At 34.3% G+C, this 18,044-nt stretch overlaps 1 protein-coding gene across 2 annotated transcripts in view; it reads right to left on the bottom strand.

Moving 5' to 3' along the window:
- The window catches only part of LOC134746100 (CUGBP Elav-like family member 1), a 514,830-nt gene extending 497,968 nt beyond the window's left edge, over positions 1 to 16,862 (bottom strand). The window contains exon 1 of one of the 2 annotated variants that reach the window (XM_063680407.1): positions 16,844 to 16,862. The gene's annotated coding sequence lies outside the window, so the exon portion shown is untranslated. The remainder of the gene's footprint in view (positions 1 to 16,843) is intronic. The other variant, XM_063680363.1, reaches the window with a different exon arrangement.
- Between the last annotated feature and the right edge of the window lie 1,182 nt (positions 16,863 to 18,044).

Raw genomic sequence — 18,044 nt, forward strand, 5'->3', positions numbered from 1 at the left:
CCATTAGGTATGGTTAAATCAAATCAAAAACTCTTAAAAAGTATCGAGTGTATTCAATGTATCTGCAATAAATCCGACCAAAAGTAGCTGTTTTGCTTTCAAAAGTTTTGCATATATATATATACAGGGTGGCCAAAAAATATGTGCATTCCCGTTACCAGGGAGATTTAGGGATTATACTGAGCAACTTTTACTATGGAACCAATCCCGAAATAGTGAAAAAAAATTTGGCTGTCATACATTTTGGCTGGTCCATTTTCTATGGAAGGGTAAATTTTTTTTCGCGATTTCGTGGTTGCTCCCATAGTAAAAGTTACTCGTGTACGAGCGCTCGCCGGCCGCGATCGGATGCGAGAGCGGGACGCAGCACGCGAGGCTAGAAGAGCGCGGGCGATCGGCCAGGTGGCCAGTCGACGGGTCCACTCTAACGCACGCGCACGCCGCTCAGAGCCAATTTCTGTATTTTCGTAACTTTAATTCAAACTGTGAACCTAGTAATAAATTTTGTAAAGTATTGCTGGGTTTATTACTGTCGGCCTGGACAATAGTGGCGACCGTGACAGGACCTCCCTCAGGAATCTCAAAACCTCCCTGGCAAAGGGAATGCACATATTTTTGGCCACTCTGTATATTAACACAAGCTCACGGCGTAAGTTCAAGCGACCGGTGTCTCGCACGTTTGCACGTGCTCGCACGGATTTTTAAATCAATAGTGTTATTATTATATTTACTAGCCTACTGTGCTGGCCCACAACCCTACCCTAGTCTTCCACGACCCCCGACTGCTTGCCTCTTCCGGCTAGTTGTTGAGAAACGTGTCTAGGTCGTCCTGCCATTTCCGTCTGGGCCTCCACCTGAAAGCTACACTAGCCCATCTGTCTGGATGCATGCGGCAGACTTGACCAGCCTAGTCCCATTTGAGCCTAGCAGACTTCTCGCCGACGTTAGCAATGCAGGTTTTTGCGCGCAGCGTGGTGTTCCAGATACGATCGGTCCTCTTCACACCTAAAATGCTGCGCTTAATAGCCCATTGGCAAACTTTCAACTTGGACTTCTGTCTCTCTGTGAATGATCATGTTTAAGCACCGTAGGTTAGGATGGACAGGATACACATGTCGACAAGTTTTCGCTTCAGTGACAATGGAAGGCTACCCTTCATCAGCTCTTTCATGGACCAGTAGCTCTTCCAGGCTTTCTCGACACGGCGCTTGATTTCTTTGTCTTGTCTGTTGCTGAAAGAGACTAATTAGCCCCAGTAAATATACTCGTCGTCAACATAGTGTATAGTCTACCCGTCTACCGCAACCATACTACGTTTTTTGCCTTACGTTTCGTTTCTTATATTAATTTTGGCCATCCAAAAATAAAACATAATTGTAGTGGTTACCATAATTCACATAAATCCAGAAAATAAATACATTAAAGGACTGCATTGTTATTAACAGTGACACGTTAAAAGTCCGCAGCAACCTCGGCCGAATCTCATATCTATGCCTGTAATTAGTTTACATAGCTCCAGCTTATAAAACAAACTAACGACTTTCAGAAAACAACACGAATAAATTCGTAATCCTATATCATAAACTAGCAAATTGTGATTGGTCGGACATGAGATAAGAAAAAATCCCATCAAAAACATTACATGTAAAAAGATGCCAGTCTCGCAACGCAATACTTCTACTACAAAAAAGTTTAGATGTAATGTGATACCAAGTCGGTTATTTTAGTCAGTGCCAGGGGGTTGTTATAACCGCATCAATATTAGAGAGATCTTTAATTTTTAATACGTATAATGTTTTGGCCATCGCACGGCTGCATAATGACATAAGGATCATTGTCAACTATTAAAAATGATTCTAATTGAACATAACGCTAGCGTTAATCACATGCAGCTTGAGCATTATACACATATTTAGGAGTACGGTACGAGTATGTGCGATTGCCAAGTCATTATATGTATTAAAAATTAAAGATATCTAATATTTATGCGGTTTTAACACTCCCTGGCACTGACTAAAATAACCGACTTGGTATCACATTACATCTCTAAACTTTTTTGTAGTAGAAGTATTGCGTTGCGAGACTGGCATCTTTTTACATGTAATTTATTTATTCATTTATTTTAAACTTTATTGCACAAGAACAAGTACAGTGTTTTTGATGGGATCTCATCTCTTTTTGTAGGCACTAGACAGTCCTTCTTTTCGGCGACTAGGTACTTCTTGTACGTCAGCTACCACTTTTCTCAAAGCTCATACTCATACCCGTTCCACACTATACTCGTACTCATACCTGTACAATACTCATGGCCATACCAAGCTATAATTGTATTCATCCAATACTCATACCCAAGTCCCCATCCTACACCATACCCGCACATGAGTGCCTTATATATGGTATGAACCTATACCATATTCTTACCATACTCATAGCCATACCATACTCATACTGTACACATCTTTATACCTACTCACATCGTACATCTTAGACCTTTACTTTACCTACTTAAACTATTTGTTGAAACTGCAAAAGTAACTTTGTAATAGCATATATTCATATGGAACTACAAACTTATTTATGCAGTTCCTACATCTTTAAAACGTGACTGATATTGCAATAGTTTTAGGTTTTTTATGGCTTGTTAGGCTAAAAACATGTTTATGTTACGTAGTACCACTGTATATATCTTGTTTGTAAATAAAGAGTTTACTTATGTTTAAAATTTGAAGCTTGTTGGTTGGCTAGACGTACCTACCTTAGAATTATGATGATAGGTGAGTGAGTGAGTGAGTGTGTCAGTGACAAAAGTAAGGAACTTTGACGTGCAATAATTCTTAAACTATAAGTTCAAATTGAATGTTCTTGGGAATGTATGTAAGCCATATCATGCCCTATATGTCGCTGAAAATTCAGGGGTCTAGCTTTAGCCAGCTAGCACAAAATTACAGGACGTCAAAAAAGGCCTGAATGGCTTCGAGAACAGGATGGTACGGCCGTGCCTCTTTGTTTTGCTCGACTGGCGGGGGCACTACCGTGCCCCCAGATAAATGACGACATCGAGTGCTTCTATTCCACATATGCACCTCCTTGAAAGTAATTAAGGCGGCGCTCATGATAAGCTAGGTACTTTTAATATTTTTGTACATTCATATACCCCTTGGAAGGAGAAACGGGAAATGACTTAGACCCTCAAGTGGGTGGAGCGGCAGCTAAAGCTAGTTTATCATAAATAGTGTATACACTAACTTCTTGCCTCATGTGAAATTAACATTACGAGGAAAGAGCTAGAACTCGAACCTATACAAAAGCATCTTGAGATTCCCGTGGCCTTTCCGCGTTATGATGCGCAACGGGGATGGAGTCGAGACCTTGGTGCATACGCTTTTCGTTTCTATTACATCAAACATTTATTCAGCAAATAGGCCACAGGGGCACTTTTACATGTCAATTTTTACAAGCAATAAAATTAACCAAAACTTACAAAAAACAATTACAAATATGGAATCAATAAAATATTAGATAGTTTGTTAGAGATGTATCCAGTCTAAATGTCAAATTACATTTAAAAAAAACTAATAAAAATATACAAACAACAGACAAGTACTAAAATTGGTTAGAGATGTACAAGTCTCTAGGTCTCAGAGATAAAATATAAAAAAACGATCATCAAATTATCCTTAGAGGTGTAAAGGGTCTCCAAGACTTGAATTGTTATATAAGTAATAAAAGACAAGAAATTAAATCAGACAAACAGACAAGAACCGAATGAAGTGTCTCACGTTAATGCCACTCAAAAGTAAAGTTACATAGGTACTTATAACGTAACATGAAGCCCGTGTAAACTTAAACAGACCGGTCTCCACAGACAGCACCCGTTCACGAGTATGACGCGTATCTCAGCCATCGTCTCCCTCAACCTTCATACGGGAAAGTGGCGACCCGATCAACGACGCCACCGTAAGCAAAGACAAGCGAGCATGACATGTTCAAGCTGCCGGGCTGTATTAATATATATAAAGTAAATTAATTCAGTGAGATACAACATTAATTGTGCTCGTATGTTACATTAAAGACGGCATAGCGCCACATAATCACAACATAATTCGTAAGAAGTATGCCTACCTATAAAGAACTAAATTACAAATTTAAATTGACGTAGAGATGTAAAGGTACCTGTCAGAATCATTAAAAATATAGGTATTATTACATATAAAATAAATTTAAAACAAAATAAAATCTTAGAGAGGTGTATAAGGTCTCCAAGTGTCCAAAACTAAAATTAACTTTTGGTCTTTAGGTTAATACATACACAGTTCCTTTGCAACATTACTTATACAGGTAATTACATCTGTCGCAAAGAAGCTTTGTAAATATTTGTGGCTTCTTGTCGTCTACTATAGTTCGTCGTCGCTATATCTATGAGGAGTTGTATTGATTGTCGTTGCCACTGCTACGGCATTCTACTCGACCGCCCATAGAACATGGCCCGGCTATCGGTATTTCCAATTTATCGATATTAAAAATGTATTTATTTGGCCAGTTATTATGATAGTATAATTAAAATGGTACAAATAGTATCAGAGTCAATATACACTTTTCTGAACAATAAAATACAGTATTATTATATAAGTAGACAGCCAGAGAAACAAATTTAACGTCATGGTAGAAATTGCAAAGTTTTGTTACTAGTTACATTCATATTTTTGTAAGAGAATGAAAGGAGAAGTTGTTTGACGACGTAGGATATAAGCTTGAGCCACTAGTATTAGGGAAAAGTATCGATAATTAAATAAATCGATATAGGAACTCCCAACCTGTCATTAAATTTTGCCCCCTAAAGTCCGAGGTCTGTTTATCACTGTTTCAAGTTTGTCCGACATAGATAAAAACACTGTATTCTTAACAAAAACCGTATTATCTAATATTTCAGAAATGGCACTCACGCTTCCCTCAACCAAATTGACGCGCCATCCAAATGATTGATTACTGTTTTTTTTTTGTCTCGCCCAGTTATTTTATTGAAATTGATGGCTTGTTCAGTCCGCCAGACAGACGTTTATGCCGGGATCGAGTGATTTTCCTTTTGGAAATGTATTAATAAAAAAACTTGATTAAACGTTTAAGAAAGTACAAGGTGCATTGGGGTAAATTCCAAGTCGATCGAAAATAGCTAAATATCTATGAAGCCATAGACATATACATATAGTTATAAACATGTATTTTTTTTTGTTTTACGGGGGTAGCTTACCGCATTGCTAAAACTTCCAGATAAAATAAATGAAAAAAAAAAAAAGAACTATGAAGCCATTTCATAGTTTGGCAATACTTATAGTTACGCCACTACAACGCTTACTCGTACCAAGACATCTTGCTTACTGTTGCTACAGTAGAAGATGGTTCGAGTTTAGTCGATGTTTGCAATTTGTATTATCCCACTTTTTAACTTACCTCAATGCAACTCAAAGTGAATATTTATTGTTTATATTTTATTGTAAATCAAAGAAAAATAGACTGTTGTCCAAAAGTGAGTAAAGTAGTCCTGGAAATAGGTATAGATCTACGAAACCCCCATTACTATAAATCGTCTCAGTAGTTATAACGCCACAAACTTAACCCTGCAATGCATAATATATCTATTATATACAAAGCATAATAATATATTAACACGTTCCCTGTGTATGCATCATATGTGTAGCATTTTAGGGTATATATGATACGTGCATGCATCACGGATGATGCACGACCCCTTGTAAACTTAAAGCATTGCCAAAATTTACACGTGTGAGCTAGATGTTTTTTATTTGCGTGCACATACTGGCCACGAAAACTTTGACAGAAAACACGTGTGTCCGGATGACATTTTCTATAATATTTCCTGGTTATGGCTGTTACAAATATTAACACAAAAAATATACATTTTTATTTTAAATAACAAAACACAATGAATGAATTGCATTTAAAACACATGATAATTTAAATAAAATAATAATCAAATAAATTTGTAAAAACCTACTCAGAAATTCCTGGAATTTTTCTTTAATGGCAAACATTGTAGCATCGAAGAGACACTGCTTTTTACTCATCAAATACTGTCTGTTTGCTTCGCCTTTTTGCTAGCTTCTGTAGGTGTCCTCCCTGTTCACTGAGTGTTCAGGCATCAATTTATAGTACTCAACGCGTTTTCTAAAAATTCTATTGTTACGGCGTGGAATTTTGGTCAGTTCATGGTGGCGGGATAAGGTAGATTTAATCGTTGGTCCAGCCGAAGGTTCGGTACCTATCTTTAATGCCAAGAAGATAGCTGATGACTATTTCGTGGCCTGTCAAGAGAGACTGCATTACAAATCGCAACAGACATCAAATCAGCCGCAATTTTTTATACCAAAAACAAGTCTTGCGAACAGGTGATGAGGTGATGACTTGTCAGCTGATCAGCTAGCTATATCATGCCTTTCTTGGCGCGATTATAACCTAATACAATTTTTGTTGTCATAGTTTTCCTTTTTATGGCATAGACTAATGTAGACCACAGATATAAATCCAAGAAAAATTACAAATTGCCTTAAAACGTGTATGAATGATATGTGTGATGCACTGAGCAATGAGCTAGTACGTGCATGCGTTACATTGTGGGCACCAGTTTAAAAGCTCATACGTGTATGCATCACATATGGGCACCAGTTTGAAAGCTCATACGTGGATGCATCACATGTGGGCACCAGTTTGAAAGCTCATACGTGTATGCATCACATGTGAGGCACTCGGGAAAATGGGAAAATAGGAAAATCGGTCCTCATTAATGGTGTTTTTATACATAAATATATTAATATATACTGTATAAAAGGTATTTACAAAAAAAGAAAAATGCACGCGAGGAGTCGATTTCTTGTTCCCAGTTACACAGGGAACGTGTTAAGACACAGGATAAATAATTGTTAAAAAATCTTTAAAACATCAAACTGTATAGTAAAATATAGGCCATATTTAAGATATTCCTGAAAACACTTATTAAAACAAACTGTAAATTGGATTCCACCAAAAACATTTTCATGTAAAATGTTGCCAAGACGAAACCATAAGGCTCGCACTGGCAAAAAGTTATCAGATCTCTTGTAGAGCCAAGCTTCTAACTATATAAAAGCCCTAACTTCACAAACTCTACACCTTAGTCAAATTATGTGGCTTGGCCGTTTCGTTACTACAAGAACTAGTATTATAAAAAATAATGAATAGTGAATCAATTTTTCACCTTACGTCCATGTGACGGTATGTGACGGTGTGGGAGGATAACTCCCATACAACTTATTATTGATAAGTTTTAAATAAAAATGTATTATACATAATTTAACAAAATGGTAATCCCCCACATGCTTCGTTATTGTACAAATTTAAATAAATGCTAATAAGCAATAATGTGTCAACCCGCAAAAGATGAGATTTTAATGCCATATTGTAGCTGGTTCACTCGACTTCATTTTGCAAAAATGACCTTAGTGATTTGAAATGTATAAATATTCCAAAAAAAGGAAAAAAGGTTAACACAATTCCCTTAAAATGTGTTGTCTGTTTTGCATTAATGCGTTTAGTACCTTAACTTATGGCAGTAATGGGGAAAACGCATACTATAATGTCAATAATGTCTTAAGAGAGGTTAACTCATTATTGTGGAAATCACATTCCATTAGTTCTGTTTTACCAGCTGAAGCGCTATGAAGGTAAGTGTTGCTAAAAATAGTGTTTATAATAAGTAATTTTACGAATTTAGTGCACAAATCTGTTAATTGTTGCGGTTTTTAAGAGGTAAACACTAATGCTGATCGAAATAAGGTATTTATAAAGCCTAATCGCACTAGTTTTTAAGGGTTTTATTTTTGAGGTTAGTTTGCCGAAATAAATTAAACAAAACCGCAAAATGCTGTAGTTTTTCTTAGCAATTTATTTTAAATGTCAAGTTCAACAATTTGAATGTATGTACATTCGTAAAATAATGTTTTTTTTTTTGTAATTACAATAATTTTAAATAACTTGTTAGACTTGAATTATTTTTGCAAATCGAAAAAAATCATATCAATGCATTATGAGGCTTGATTGATTATTGCAAAACAAAATTTACATTAAGTTAGCATTGTACAACTACACTTTCTGTGCTATAACATATTGATTTTAAGTTGAAAGTCAGATTTACACAATTAGCAAAACTGTGTTAAGTATAATGGCACGTTCTTGAGAAAGTTTTACGTCATCAAGCAATTCGCAATAAACAAAAAGGGGTTATTCCGACAAATTGAAATTTATTTCGAATATTATAATTATAAATCACTAGTATTCATTGTATTTAAACTGACAAATACAACAGTTTGAACAAAATCTTAAATTTATAGAACTAACACTCAAAAACGACGAAAAAATCTTTAGATGCCATTTCTCATTTTCTCTTCTCAAAATGGTCCTTAAGTGGGTTAACACATTATTGCTTATCAGCATCTTAATGTAATCCGCTACAAGCTTTGTCAAAACATCTATAAACAAAAAAAGAGAGACTTTGGGAAGTGGAAATGGAAGCAAGATATGATTTGGAAGCAGTGTATAAAACAGTGTACATGAATGCTGTACCTACGTTATTGATGATCGGCAGTTTTTAGAATGTAAAAAAATCCACAGAGACTTGTGTGAAACTGCCTTATGAAAAGGGAGAAAAAAGATTTAGCTAAATATTTATAATATCTTACTCCACCGGGGCATGCTTGCCTAATTACAGTTGACATAAGGTTAATTTTAATAATGCTTGCCTAATTACAGTTGATATAAGGTTAATTTTGATATAAAAAACCACATATGTTCATGTGTGATTTTTTTCTCGTAGAAAACTCGTAGAAGCAGAAACGCGAAAATCTAAATTTCGTTATCTGCCTCTCTATCGATCGAATAAGTATGCAAGAGTGATAGAAAGGCAGAAACCTAACTTTAGATTTTCGTGTTTCGAGGTAGGCCCTGCGATTGTGCTAGTGACGCCCTCTACGCAGTTTTGCGTAATATTCCTTATTCTATATGACAAAATTTATAAATTGTTATGTGTTTAAAACTGTTTGTTTTTGTTGTACTTTATATTTATTTATATATCGAATTATAAGTTATTCGTTATAAATGCCTTATTAGGTAACCAGATAATTAAAGGTTACGACAGTTTTGTAACTCTTTTCATAGCCTGCACTACGGGGCTTCACTGAGTTTTCTTTTACGGTTTCCTCTAGGTACAATAATAAGTATTTCAGTTGACGATCTTTTTGATACTTTTTTCCTTTTACACAAGTTGTTTTACAAAAGTAACAATTGGCCTTTTTTGTTTTTATACAAACAGATAATTATATAATAATGGGACTTTTATTTCGTTTAATTTTAATTTTAGTTCATAATTATGTTATCTATGTATTTAAATATAATAATAATAATATTAGGGGACATAAATATTACAAAGAACAACCTAGCCCTAAACTAAGCAAAGCTTGTACAGTCACCATCAGATATATCTTAGCGCCCAAGGTGCTCAAATATTTCTGAGCAGGACAAAAATTCACTAAATTCTGCACACTGCAAATACCAATTATATCATAACTGCTGTAATGTCATAAATATCTTAGCACGATGTTATTCAATAATTTCTTTGCATATATCCAGCCGAAAATATCTGATCGCATAAAATGTCAAACGTATCTAAGCAATAAAGGCGATCACAAATATCTGCACATTTGAGGAAAATATACCTTAAGTCATTACGTTAAGGTTTAAGAGTGCAATGCAACAAGTGTCTGTCTTCATATGAAAAATGATATCTGTCAGTTTTTTGTATCTATTTACGAAACGTTTAAAATACTGAATGCCAGTATCAAATATAACTGGACCCTTGAAGTCTTACAACTGTCCATGATGCTGGATCTCAAGCTTACTGGTTCGTAAGTAACGAAGCGCGACCGTCCACTTATTAATAGCCGCCCGAACAATTATAAAGCTAATTTCGTATTTTGAATTTTGACAATTCACGAGAAGTTCAACATACGATATGTTTGTCCCTTTTCAACAGTCCTGTCATCCGATGCTTATAAATTAGTGGGAGCTGTGTGAAAGTCAAGTCAAAGAAGCAAATTTAATGTTAACAATTCGTAACGCTTTGTTTTTGTCACCGAGCGCATCGCGAAATGAGAACTAATATAAGCCTGGCCCTCCATTACGTATAATTGCAAGGAAACTTGGGACCAAGTTATATTAGTCAATTCAAAGGTCTAACAGTTGAAAACAAGACGTGTTGTGAATATCGTCGCTATACTTACTCAACCTCATATCTGCAACAATAATTTGATTGAAATGTCGCTTTTCTTTCATTCGGAATACGGGTGTTTTTGTCATCAAATGAGTGTTGCAGATACGAGGTTGAGTAAGTATAGAGGCGATATGCAGCCAAGGCTGCGGACAAGTCCGTATTTTTAAGTTTTACCGTTAGAAAATTGACAGCCTCCGTATACCCGCCATTTCTATGCTCTCTGAGCCTTTTGAGTGTAAGCAATCTTTTTAGGGTTCCGTACCAAAAAGGTACAAAAGGAATCCTTATGGTGCGACTCTGTCCGTCTGTCTGTCTGTCTGTCACATTGCTAAATATCCCGAGAACTACTTAAGCTATCGATTTGAAATTTGGACTAGTCATGAAGAACGCTAACCCAAACAATTTAAAAGTGTAATTTTTCAATATTTTTTTTATAATTATGGAAATTGCCCAATATAAAGGGGGAAAACTTTCAATGTCTAGTTGCTAGGTCGAGTGGGATATCTTTTGAAAGAGCTCAAACCGAATATTACAAAACAATATTTTTTTTCATAGTGAAAAAAAAATTACATTATGAAGGAAAATGGTAAAAAAATTCCATTCCCCCCTTATCTTCGAAGTTTACCAACTAAGAATTATGAAATGTTTACACTAATAACATTATCATAAATATTACAGGAAAAATATAATCACACCTCTATCTTGAATACTTTTTTTCTATTATCAAAAAACATTTTGTAATTTAATTTGCAATTTAAGCCCATTTACCACCAATACTTGAAATATCTATGAGATTACACTAAAACCACCTTACTTGAAATAAAACAAAAATTGTTATATGATAAATAATTATCCCAGAAAAACCGGCCAAGTGCGAGTCGGACTCGCGCACGAAGGGTTCCGTACCATTACGGAAAAAAACAGCAAAAAAAATCACGTTTGTTGTATGGAAGCCCCACTTAAATATTTATTTTATTCTTTTTTTAGTATTTGTTGTTATAGCGGCAACATAAATACATCATCTGTGAAAATTTCAACTGTTTAGCTATCACGGTTCATGTGATACAGCCTGGTGACAGTTTATTATTTATTTATTATTAAACTACTCTGAACAATCTACAATTATTCGCAGGCAGAACCCCGTGCACCGCCAGGAGATCATATTTCCGTGAAAATACAATGGAAATATTTATGCACTACATCTGTACTCTGTTGTTGGGTTTGATTGTCTATGGTCTTTAGTCATAGTTGAAATATCTGTTTCGTTTTCAAGCAAAAGGTGCCACATTATCGCTTGCCATAAGGACGCTCCGACAGGTTTTTCGTATAAAGATACAAGCAATTTTCGTCCTTATGGTAAGCAACAATGTGGTACCTTTTGATTGAAAATGTCATATTTGTCAAATCGTTACTTTAACTATTAGCTAACAAATTATATGACATATGACAATGACTTAAGGTATATTTTCCTCAAATGTGCAGATATTTGTGATCGCCTTAATTGCTTAGATACGTTTGAAATTTTATGCGATCAGATATTTTTGGCTGGATGTATGCAAAGAAATTATTGAATAACATCGTGCTAAGATATTTATGACATTACAGCAGTTATGATATAATTGGTATTTGCATTGTGCAGAATTTAGTGAAATTTTGTCCTGCTCAGAAATATTTGACCACCTTGGGTGCTAAGATATATCTGATGGCGACTGTACTATGGGTGCTAGGCGACGATACACATACCTCTATAGATGTATACATACTTATATACATAGAAAACACCCACGACTTAGGAACAAATATTTTTTTGTGTGCATCACACAAATAAATGCACTTACCGGGATTCGAACCCAGGACCATCGGCTTCACAGGCAGGGTCCTACCCACTACTAGGCCAGACCGGTCGTCAGTATGTATTTTATAAGTAAGTATCATGAATATTTGTTTCTGAATTGTGGATGTGATCTTTGTATCTATGTATGTATTTATCTTTATAAGTATGCATATCGTCGCCTATCTGTAGTACAAGTTTTGCTTTGTTTAGGGTTAGGTCGATCTGTGTCAAGATTGTCCTCAAATATGATTAACTAGCTGTTGCCCGCGACTTCGTACGCGAGGATTTGTGTATGTTGGTAGTTATATATTTTACATGAGCATAGAACATTATGCAGCAAAAGATATCAGTAGGGACGGTTAATCATTTGTTAATAATTATACAACGCATGAAATTTGTCTTTCACAAACTACAAAATTTCAAGCCCCTAACTGAAAAAAAATGTTGAGAACATTTTTTTTATATATATACCTATAATTCCTCCCAACCCTCTTAGAATATTTTCAAGTCCACTACTTATTTAAAAAAAAAGGTTCGCTCCCGATGCAAATTATTAATACAAACGGTGGAATCAGTTTTCGTCTATTTTAATATAATGCCCTTTTACCAAGTTTCAAGTTCCTTAGCTTAAAAAAAGACTCGTACCACATATAAAATTACACCCCTTTTAAGCCCCCTTAGGGGTTGAATTTCTGAGAACGTTGAAATAACTTTTTTTACATTGTCTTATACAATGCCTTTCTAAGAAGTTTTAAATAATTTGTAATAGATTCAAACATTCAACCCCTTTTTAACCCTTTTAGATGAGTAGTTAAAAAGGCTTAAATAACTTTTCTCGTATTCTAATAATATGCCTTTATACAAAGACTGAAGTCCCGTGCTTTAAAAAAAGGTTTGATCTCCATACAAACTTTCAACCTCTTGTTTACCACCTTGGGGGATGAACTTTCAAAACTGCTGAAATAAGTTTTTTCCCTTTTTATTAAATATCTTTCTAAGAAGTTTCAAGTACCTAGCTTAAAATAAAATTAGGACCCCTACAAATTTTCAACCCCTTCGTAACCACTTTAAGGGATGGATTTTTCAAAACGCTGATTTTTATTTTCTTGTATTCTAATAATATGCCTTTATACAAAGATTCAAGTCCCGCACTCAAAACAATGTTTGATCTCCATACAAACTTTCAACCCCCTTTTAACCCCCTTAGGAGTTGAAATTCCAAAAAAGGTCGAAATAAGTTTTCTTTGTAAGCGGCTATTATGCCTTTCTAAGAAGTTATTAAGCATTTGTAATGGATTCAAAATTTTAACCCCTTTTTAACTCCTTTAGGGTATGAATTTTTAAAAACGCTGAAATTTCTTTTTCTGTATTCTAATAATATGACCATATACAAAGCTTCAAGTTCCGCGCTTGATAAAATTTTTGGTCTCCATACAAACTTTCAACCCCTTTTCACCACCTTAGGGGATGAATTTTCAAAAACGCTCTAATTGATTTCCTTTTTTTCTAATAATATATCTTTTTACCAAGTTTCAAATTGCTAGCTTAAAATAAAACTTGAACCCCATACAAACTTTGATCCCCTTTTTAATCCCCTTAGGGGATGAATTTTGAAAAACCCTTTCTTAGTGGATACTAACGTTATAAAAACTACTTAAACGTATTTCTTTAATCGTTTTAGAGGTAAAGTTCAACATATTTCATTCTGTAATTCTATTTCATTGGATTTATTGTGCGTTGTTTATTGTGTTATTTAATATGAGTTTCTACGAAAATATTAAATGAATACCTGCTAATTATATTTCATGTTAAAGGCAACGATGTATGTGAAGCATAATATCAACATAAAAAACTATGGAATCTTAGTTATGTGGCTAAAACTACAGACGGATGCAAGACGAAAAAATCAAAGATACATAAATATATCTTGAAAATTTGTGTAATAAATTGATAAACAACATGTGTAAAATATACGACACGTGTGATAAAGATACGCATAGGTGGTAGTTATATTTTGTGCCTCGTTTAATTTTAGTTTCTTTAGAAATAAAACTTAAATTTCGTGGAGATTTCTTTATTTATTTCATTGCATGTTTGGGAAAAGCACTATACATACATCGGCATGGAAAGGGGTTGTCGGCCTCATAACTATCCGGCCTCACTACGTTCGGCCGTATATGTGCATTCGGCCGGCAACCCCTTACTTCCCAGCCTCTGTAGTAATGTACTATTTCACTAGGTACACCAGCTCGTAAAAGCAAGCCTGCCTTTTGCTCGTAGTGTAATAACAAGTTATGAGTTTGATCTGGATTTTTTGTGGATACGATCTGTCAGTGTTAAAGTGACCCTTACAGGTCTTTCGATGCTTCATTTTGTCAATTCCTCGTTATGCTGGAAAAAATTATAGGTAGGTAAGAAACTGACATTGTTTAGATATCCAATTGTTTAAATATCCAAATGTGCGCTTGAATTTGGCCTACGTGTCACTGTAGCAACCTGCCTCTCATATGAATTCAACCATTCATATTTATTATGATGAGTCGACGTTCTTAGTATGTATGTATCTGTATTTCTTACAAGCTTTATAACCATTTTTATGAAGTTAATTCTACACCCTAAACATAATATATACTCATGGACAAATTTAGAGAAACGCAAAAAAAGATATAATGAATGACCTAAAGTAATTTCAAAATTAGTAATTAAACTTTTTTTGCGTTCCTCTAAATTTGCCCATGAGTGTATGTTTTTTTTTCATAGGTAAAAAAATGATAAGATGAATTCCTAATCGTCAGGTTGACAAAGAACTTTAAATTATATTTTAAGAAATAATAATAGTTTTTATTGTAGATTACACTACTTTCTTAATTAAAAAGAGTCATCTTAAGAAGTCAAAAGTACCTACTTACATAAAAAAAATGAATGCGAATCACATCTTGGTATATGGAAGAAGTCCAAAAAACTTTTCAAAATAATCTAAACTTAGCCGGGACGGTAAACTTCCACTACGTAAGTGAAAAGTTGCAAGCAAAATTACATTTCGTTAAAAGTATATTTCGCTCTGCAGGGGTGGCAAAGGTAAGAAAAGCAGGTGTTAGAAAAGTGAGAATTGCTAAGAGTAGCAGTGAGTTGTCTCAAACATTTTTTGCTGGGACACAGAAAATGAATGAGTAAATCTCTGTTTATGAAAATTTAAGGTTTAAGGATTAAATAACCCTTATAGTTTCGTCATATCAGTATGTCCAGCAGTTCAGATATATTTTAATGAAACTTGAAATGTAGGTGTATTATGTAAGTCACTTCTTAATTTAGTACAGTAAACAAACAAACAAACAAACAACATTTTATGGGGCCAACGAATTAGAATTACTATAGAGGCCTGACTAAAGCTGAAAAATGAACTCTGTATTGTGCCGCGAACAACTCGATTGCACACGGGCTGAATTTGACATTTTTATAACCACAGTGGCTTTTGGTCTTATAAGATGTTAGCCGATATGAATTATTTATTTCATAAACCCGGTAAAATGCCTTCTTGTCCGGTTAAGTAGTGCATTGACACCTAAAAAAACTCAAGAAAAAAAACGGAAAACCGACTTTAAAAAGAATAAAATAAAACAATATCTGTTTTTATGCGCTTGCAACTTATGAATGAATGAATGAATGAAATTATTTAATCCAGAAAATATTTCCATATGAGGTTAAAACATTTAAAACGAATTAAGTACATAATAATATATTATTAAATTAAATTAAGACCTTATATGATTGAAGTCGGTGCCAAGGCTGTACTGTACGTACGCTTTATGTTTCTTCCGTACCATATACGGGTTCGGAACCCCCCATAATAGAAGGTCCGACACGCATTGTTTATATAACTGTCATTAAGACGCGGAAATCATGAGAACAGCGGTTAATGAAAATGGCAAAATTAAGTAAGTATAACAGTTTTTTCCGAAATTGATTTACATTCAAGAAAAGTCCCGGGTCGTCCCTTGAAAATTTCAATACAACTATGCAAGCAACGGAGCAAACCAACAATGACTTTTCAGTGAAGTCTGCGTCTACAGTTGAATAAATGAACTGTTCATCTGAACAAGCCATTGTCTTGTGCAATACGGGATGCATCCTAACTTTGGGCATGAATCAATATTTGTGGGCCAACATTCGGAGAACATTCATTTTGAGGTTTTACGTCGAGTCAAATTTATTCGTTGATGGCAGGATTTCGACGTTGTTACTTTGAAAGCTTGCTTGAATAACTTAACCTTAATTTAAAAAACGCAAATACTTTTACACGATAAGTAATATAAAGAAAGACGCAATAAAAGAACAAGACAAACTGAATATTATTATATCTATACCTAAACCTAATCATGCTAGGTATGCCGGAATTTCTATATTAGAGATTTTGAGCAAACACTTTTTGGTTTTTCAAAATCGCAACTGTTTAAAAGCATTTTTTTTTTCGATTTGATTAATAGGTACTTACCCTACATTTTTGTTGCTTTTTTCTTGTTTTTTTTTTAATTGGCGAATTCCTAGATTATTGATTGTTATATTGTGTGTTTGTTGTCTTTATGTGTTTTAAAGTAACACGACCTCTGTTTTGATAATATTGCTAGAAATTTGAGTGAAAATTATAAAAGGCCCGGAAACACAAACTATTAAAGAGTTCTTGAAATAACACTTACTTATATGCTCCAGTTTGTCGATTATGAAGACCTGCAATAATAGAAAAATATGATTACTGTTTACTCTAGTATTTACTTGCAAAAATTTGCGAAAGCGATATATATTATGTAGTAGTTAGCAACACACTTTTGCTGACTTGTGGATCATTTTATACAGACAAAATAATGTATGTATATGACCTTTATTTTATCAGAGTAGTCAAATATCTAATCAAAAGTTTTGATAAGTATATGTTACCGTAAAAACTAATTATTAGTGAAAACGCGTCTTCACTAGTTAAAACTAGTTTTCCGTAAGGCTTCCTTAAAAACTAGTTTTAACTGAGTATTTTCAGTCAAAATTAGTTTTCGCAATATACCTTGTGTGCCGCGTGCTTCGTTATTGTTGTAAATAGCGCTACTTTTTTACTGTTTAGTAAAAAAAAAACTGAATTTAGGGATATTTCAATCAAATTTTTTTGCTGTTATTCTGTCCCGTACACCAGGGGAAATACAACAGCAAAAGATTATAATTTGTAATTTAAAAATTGTGTAACACGTACACTTGTAACATGATTCGTAACGCAACAAAGAAATGGTCCCAAAAATGCCTGTAATTAAATAACTAGTTGATTTACAGGTATTACATTTTCATGCCGTAAATGTCTTAATTTTATTGTGGCACCTGCGTTTTTATTTAAGGGGACTTGAACGGCTATTAACAACATATTTGCAAACTTCTTTAGAATAAATACACCATTTTTGACATACCTTATTAATTAGCAAATGAGCTCCTAAATTTAAGAAGCTTACAGAAATTACTTAGTGAGTCTTTCTCCATACAGCAGGCTGGAAAATTATCTGATATAGAAAACAAGGCATTTCCTCGCTAGAAGCTCACATTGCCTTATAGATGAGACACGCGGGAATTAGTTTCGTAAAACTTATACAAAACACAAAAGAGTTGTTGTTAATCCTATCTATCTTACAAAACGAAGTCCCCCACCGCGTCTGTCTGTATGTATGTATGTTCGCGATAACTTCAAAAACTACTGAACGGATTTTCATGCAGTTTTCAGATTCTTGAGGAAGGTTCAGGTCCATAAAGTTGTATGCTATTATAAAAATAAAAATAAAATACATTAAAAGAATATGTGTGAACCTGTAGACAATTTATCGATTGATTCTTATATACACGAGTCCCATCACTATTTACTATGGA

This window comes from Cydia strobilella, chromosome 1, assembly GCF_947568885.1.
Source record: "Cydia strobilella chromosome 1, ilCydStro3.1, whole genome shotgun sequence".
Lineage (NCBI taxonomy): Eukaryota > Metazoa > Arthropoda > Insecta > Lepidoptera > Tortricidae > Cydia > Cydia strobilella.